Source organism: Meleagris gallopavo, chromosome 20, assembly GCF_000146605.3.
Source record: "Meleagris gallopavo isolate NT-WF06-2002-E0010 breed Aviagen turkey brand Nicholas breeding stock chromosome 20, Turkey_5.1, whole genome shotgun sequence".
Taxonomy (NCBI): domain Eukaryota; kingdom Metazoa; phylum Chordata; class Aves; order Galliformes; family Phasianidae; genus Meleagris; species Meleagris gallopavo.
In genome coordinates, this window is record NC_015030.2 from 8,536,716 (window position 1) to 8,543,184 (window position 6,469).

The window sequence follows — 6,469 nt, forward strand, 5'->3', positions numbered from 1 at the left end:
TTATTTCCCTTCCCCGCTACTTTTGTTATTTTAAAAAGTAACACATTAGGAATTAATACAGACTTTCAAGTCACTCAGCAGAGCTCAGGAAGGTCTAATAGATCTCCTGACCACTTGCTGCTCAACAAGCCTAGCATGACCCAACCATGAAAACCCAGGGATCCACACAGTGCAGCCCAGTCACCCTGACAAACCCACAACCTGACTCATCTAAGGAGCTCCACACACAAGAGGAAACTGAGTTTCTCAGCAGTCATTTGCAATTTTGGTGTGCTGAAGAAGACACCTAAGCTTCAAGAGAGCGGGGTGTTTTACCTTAAAAACAGGAGGGGAGCCCAGCTCTGTCTGCAGGGCTGCAGTAAGAAGCTGCTCCCACTCACTTCTAAAAGCCACAGAGAGGCTTCTGGTTCCCTTCTGATACCCATCCATTTGGTATCTACAAATAGTGCTAAAAGGATAATGTGCTCTGAGCAGTAATACAGCATGATAAAACCTGTCTTCTCAGCCACTAGTTAGTGAGTGTATGGCACCACTGCATTCCAACTAGCAGCACCAAGAAAAAGGAGGGATCAAGCAGCACTGCTGCCTACCGTCCAAGACACTCTCCTTCCTCACCACACTACTGAGCAAGCACCAGGCTGTAGGAATCCAAACCTCCATTTTAGGTCTCCTACCACGTGGCAGATCCTGAATATTCATGATCTATTAAAAGCTTTGAAAGTGTAAAAGCATCACACAAGCAAGCAAACTGATTTAGTCACACAGCCATCACACTCACTTACAGCCTCTGATCCGTGCTCACCTTATCTGCTATGTAGTGACCCACTTGGAGGAGATCTTTACAGGAATCATATCTTCTTCTTAGCAAGGGTCTGTACAGTACCAAGCAGCAGACACCATGAAAACATCACCTAGAGGGAACGAGCACTCCCTCACTACTCACAGAGCACACAACAGCAGTTTCCCATAATGGGGAAAATTGCTTTCATGGGAACGATGTGTTACTGTGTCTATTACATCCCCACTCCTCCCGGGGCTGACACAGAACTCAACGACTCTTTTCAGTATTTGGGAATAAAACCCACTGCTTGGTGAACGACACAAACTCCTAAAACAGTGAGTTTTACATAGTGAGGAAAGGGAAACAAAGGCTCTTGTGGGCTCAGGAGCTGTAGGCAAGCAATGCAAACTTCCATTTGTGTGCCCAATGGATGGCAGGATTCCCACACTTCACAGCAACAACACAGCTTAGCTCTGTTAAAAGCTAATTAAAAACTGTGCATCAATGGATATTTAATTCCCTCTGAAGTTTGTCCTCCTTGACGAATATCGTTTTGTCATTCACTAATTATTTTTCTGGTTACATCTTCCCATTGTCTCAGCTGTAAGAGGAAGACGTTGTATCCTAATGCTTGACATACATTATTTATGACATACACTGCTTTCCACTGCCTGCAAGAGGCAAAAAGCAAATTTAGACTTCCACAAATAATAGTTTCCAACAGCAGTCTGTTCAAACTCATTTCATTCTCTACAGGTGACACTCTGGACTGTGCGATAGGAGCAAAAGCACAGCACTGCCCAGCAAACATTCCCAGCTGGGCAGAAGAGCCTGTGCTTGGTTAGGGGCACATCATTCCCAGGGGAAAAGGCAAGATGCAGCTTTCCTCAGTGCGAGCTTCCATGCCTTGTAACTGCTCAGTGAGAAGAGCAAAACAGATGTTATTGTACCTCTTTTCAAAATGTGTCCCAAACCACACCTCCATTCTTTATTGTCAAGCAATCTTACAGAGAATTGAAGAACAAAAAAATGCAATTCATCCTTCACACTTCAATCTAAAATTCATGAGTTTCACCAATGTCCAACTGCAGCAAGTGAAGTGAGGCTTCAAATGCTCAAAAACAGAGACTGAGGGAACGATCAGGCAACGACAAACACAGCAGTGAAAACACTGGAATCTTACATTCTCCTGTACCATCCTGCTTTAGAGCTGCTCCAATGTCCTGCACAAATCCATGAGATTTCTTACCAAAGATTACATGCTTCTAGTCTCTTTTTGACTGCTTGACATTTTCCAAGGCTTTACCTACTGCTTTATTTCCCCACACCAAGGATGGCTGGGTGCTGAACATGGCTCCAATTAGGCAGCAGAGAGACGTACTGAACGGCTTATTTTCTCTCCCTCCCGCAGTCTGCAGACTCTGTATGTACTCGATACATAACATGGTAAATAATTGATTCTTTCAGCTTGCAACACAAGTAAAAGAAATCAAAAGCTTTTTTCCCCCTATGAAACAGGAAAAAGGAAAAAAAAAGAATTATTTGTGCTGAATTTTCACTTTTTGTTTGCCATTTGGAATGGTTCAGCATCTGATGTGTTTTCATTACGAAAGAGACAGAAAAGTCCTGAAGTCAGGCCAAAAAAAGAAAGGAAAAAACCTAAATTGGAATTTCTCTTTAGACTGGGGCAACCACACTGAGTCACTCCCAATGCATTATCTTCAGCCTTGCCACCTGCACCAATGAAATCAGGCTCCTATTGCAACCCTTCAGCAATCTTTTTCCCTGAGACTTCCCTCTAACAACAAATGCAAAACTCCCTTGTGTTCTACAAAGCTATCCAAGCTGCTGGCTCTACTGAGAAACATTACTGCACCATGAGAACATCTGTACTTTAAGTTGCTGCGCACACATCTGAACAGTTAAGTCCAGGGTCTGAGTGTTGTTACACACTTGCCTCAGCCTGAATTCCCAGATCGATGCCCTCACTCAGCACAGCACTTCAAACAGCCTCTGAAATCAAGGGCGCTGCTTCCAAGCTGCTGCTCAGGGCTGTCCTTCCATTTACAGAGCAGTACTTCCCTCTGGACAGCATCCAGCAAACCAGCACTCTCTGCCAGGCACAACTGGACCCAGCAGTGCAATGCATAAAATAACTTCTGTATGAGGCCAAACTGCTTTGCTCCCATTCCAGCACATCTGCTCCCATGCCCCTCACAGCCCAGACAGGCCAGCCTGGGAAGCTGAGGCCATCCCTGGTTGGCCAGGTCAGCCTTCAGCACACCGTGTGCCCACTGCAGCACTGGGCCACGCTGAGGCCATCCCCAGCAGCAAGCAGCAGCTGAAGCAGAAGTCTCAACAAGGGGAGCATCCACAACAGCTCGGCATGTAGACAGCAGGATCCTGACTTCTGCCATACCACTGACCACAAGGCCGTGCCTGGCCTGTGGCACGATGGACATCAAAAGCAAATAAAGCAGCAGCAAAGGAAACAGCAACAAAGGCAGGTTTTACTACAAGGCTGCAAATCCTATGGTCAGCACTTATTTCCTTACAACATACACTGGTCACAGCCCTGATTTTGATAGGATCAGGATTCCTTGGGTCAAACTGCCCACCGATGCTGCTTGTCGTCCCATAATGACAGTAACATCTCTCTTCCTACATCCATTCTCCCTTCGTTAGCAGCACACCTCCCTTAGGAGCACGCTGCTGCCTTTATTTCTCTTCCCAAGCAGACTCTATTGTATTCTGACACAATACCACACATGCAAGAGCCTCCTAATGACAGCCCTACTTTTCCCACTAGCTAACAGCACTGAGAAATGCAGCCCTCCTGCCTTTACTGAGGATTCTGTACTGCTTCAGGGTGACAGATTACACTGTTGCATTTCACTTTCCGAACTTCTACTAGCTACTTATCCTAACATACATATCATATGGTTCAATTAGGTAAAATATGTTCAACTGATCCTATAATCACTTACTACAAAAACAGTGAAATCATCAATATTTGGGGACAGTTTCTCAAATCTATTAATACCACACAAACATACGGATAAAGCTGTTTTATCTGCTCATTTGTTTTGCTTTTTTTTTAAATCATAACAACAGAAGTATAATTGGAAAAGAATATCCCCATATTCCAGAAGCCATCTGGATCCCATTGAGAAGGACTGGTTCATCAGGACCACACCAGAATGTCTTCAGCCCATTGCAAAAACAATAAACCAGGCATTGAGTACACCCACACATCAGGAAAAGATGCTGTAATGTTATAATGGAATGGAAAACAGCCTGATAATAGCAGAGTGGCAAAGTCTGACTACAGCAAATGGGAACGAGCCCAAATGCAGTAATGAAGGAAAAGAGCCACTCACCTTTGAAAGGCCTGAGGTAAGCAGAGATCTCCAGCAAAGGCCAACCCTTAAATGAGGGCTGGGAAGGGTGGATCCTGGCTCCATCCCTTCTGGTCACCCAGGTACATTGCATGCAGCTGAGCTCCCCTGGGTTGGCTCTGCCTTCCACCAGGTGCTCCATCACTGCTTCAGACAATTTCCATTACAGATGCAAAGAAAGCTGTGTCAGCAAACTTGCAGCAGGTGCCCCAAATTGTCCTCCCACTCAGAACATCACCAAACACTGCCACAAGCTGAAGACCTCCTAAAACAGAGGGCTGCTGCAGCACTGAGCCGTGCCCTGAGCTCGCTGCTGGATGCAGCATGGCACAGCCTGCCATGGGGACAGCCCCAGGGGCAGCCCTGAGCTGAGGCAAAAAAAAGAAGCGTGGTAATGCAGGTATAAGTGCAACATTACACTTGTGAAGATGTATTTGAGCATCCCAGTGTAGATACTTTAAAAACTGAGACCATTCTGAAGAGAGAAGCGGGGTTGGTTGATACCTCTTGTTCCTTCTAAGCTGACAACACATCTGCTCCATAGCAATCCCACCACCTGCACTCCTGACTTCAGGAAACCAAACAGAGGAAGTCTCAGCCATCTCTAAGCTTTCCACTTAATGAAGAAACAAATCAAAAACTGCAATGCTAACCCCAAAGTAAACACGACAGCAGCTCTGCAGTCCGAACAGCACTTCTTCCAGTGTACTTCTTCCAGGCCCATGTGCTGTGCAGTCATTGTCCCTCCTGCAGTCTGTTTTGCCCCCACAGCTCATTCTGGTCACTCCTGCTGGAGCAGAACACAACTCGATGCTGAACAGGATGCAGGGCTGAGGAAAGAGCTGCTGGCTTTGGTTTCAACTGCACACAGAATGTGATGGCAACACCCGTGGCCATAAGGAACCACTCGCCTTCTCTTAAAGCAAGGCCCTTTAGTTGCAGCTTGAGTAGGAAGGAGCTGAAACTTATTACAGATTGCTTTGTTTACACTGGCAGTGCTGCTGTAAAACCACGTATTTCAGTACCATAGAAGGAGAGCCTGATGCTTCCTTGACCGTTCACCTTCTTATCACTGCCCCACAAGGAGCCCCACATACAGCTGGCTGCTCACCAGCTGCCATACAGGTCCCTCAGTCTGAGACACAGCACTGCAGACCTGAGGAACTCTCAGAATCTATTCCCAGCTCCCGAACAGGCAGCCCAATTCAATTCAGCTATATTACAAAGCCACGCTCTGGGACTGCAAAACATTTGTAGAAAAAATGAGCAGGAAATGATATTGTAAACTAACAATAAAAAAAAAAAATACACGTTTATGTATCCAAACATTATAAGGCAAATGATTTCTTCCCCACTATGTTGCTATAAAAGCATTGCTGCAGTGCCTGAGTCGATGGTGCAAAACTGCAGGTAACAGATCAGCAAGCACCAAAAGCTCCGAGTTGGGATCACTCCCAGGGCAGCGTGGCACTGCATCTCCCCCCTCCCACATTTACCCCTCCTTGCAGCAATTGCATATGACTCACTTTTCAAAGCTTAATCGCTATACAGGAAGAAAATCAGTGTGTGTTAGAAACTCCAAACCATCCCTTGGATGTGCAAGAGTAAATTTCTAGAGATCCGGCAGACATGTCGCAGACAAAGCACAGCAATTTTACAGCTCAACAGCGCGGAGTGAATGAGGTGTGGGGAGGAGGATGGCAGAAAAGGAGAGAAAAAAATCACACAGCAATACCTTTGAAATGCAAACATATTACATAACAAATCAAACTCCTGAGTGCACAGCAAACCTACAGCTTCCTCTTCATAACGGCGCCTCAGAAGACGTTTGATTAAGAGCATGTGCTAAGTTAGCTCTGTCAGCTGTTTGGAAATCCAAAAGGCTATTTTAACCATACTGCTCTGAGAGTCTGCATTGAATTAATCAAACTACAGCAACAGGATTAATCCATAAGCCAAATACCCCATTGCATCGTTCCATAACTACATATTTTCCAAGTAACTCAGAATGATATGAAGTATCTGGGTTATTGGTAAACAGATTTTTAAGGAGTCTGTATGTGCGGCAGCTTTGCTGTTATTCAGAGAACACTGTCACACAGGAGAGCTCTTTGCATCCTGTGGCATCTAGGCAAGCTGATCTGCACTTTCAGTAATTATTTCCAGGAATATCAGAGAAGAAAAGTCATAACTCCATTCTGCCTTCATTCAGAGAATGGCAGGAACACTCTGTAACACTTACATTTTAATGTCTCAGTGCCAAAGCCTTTTTTCTCATGGATGTTTGCAT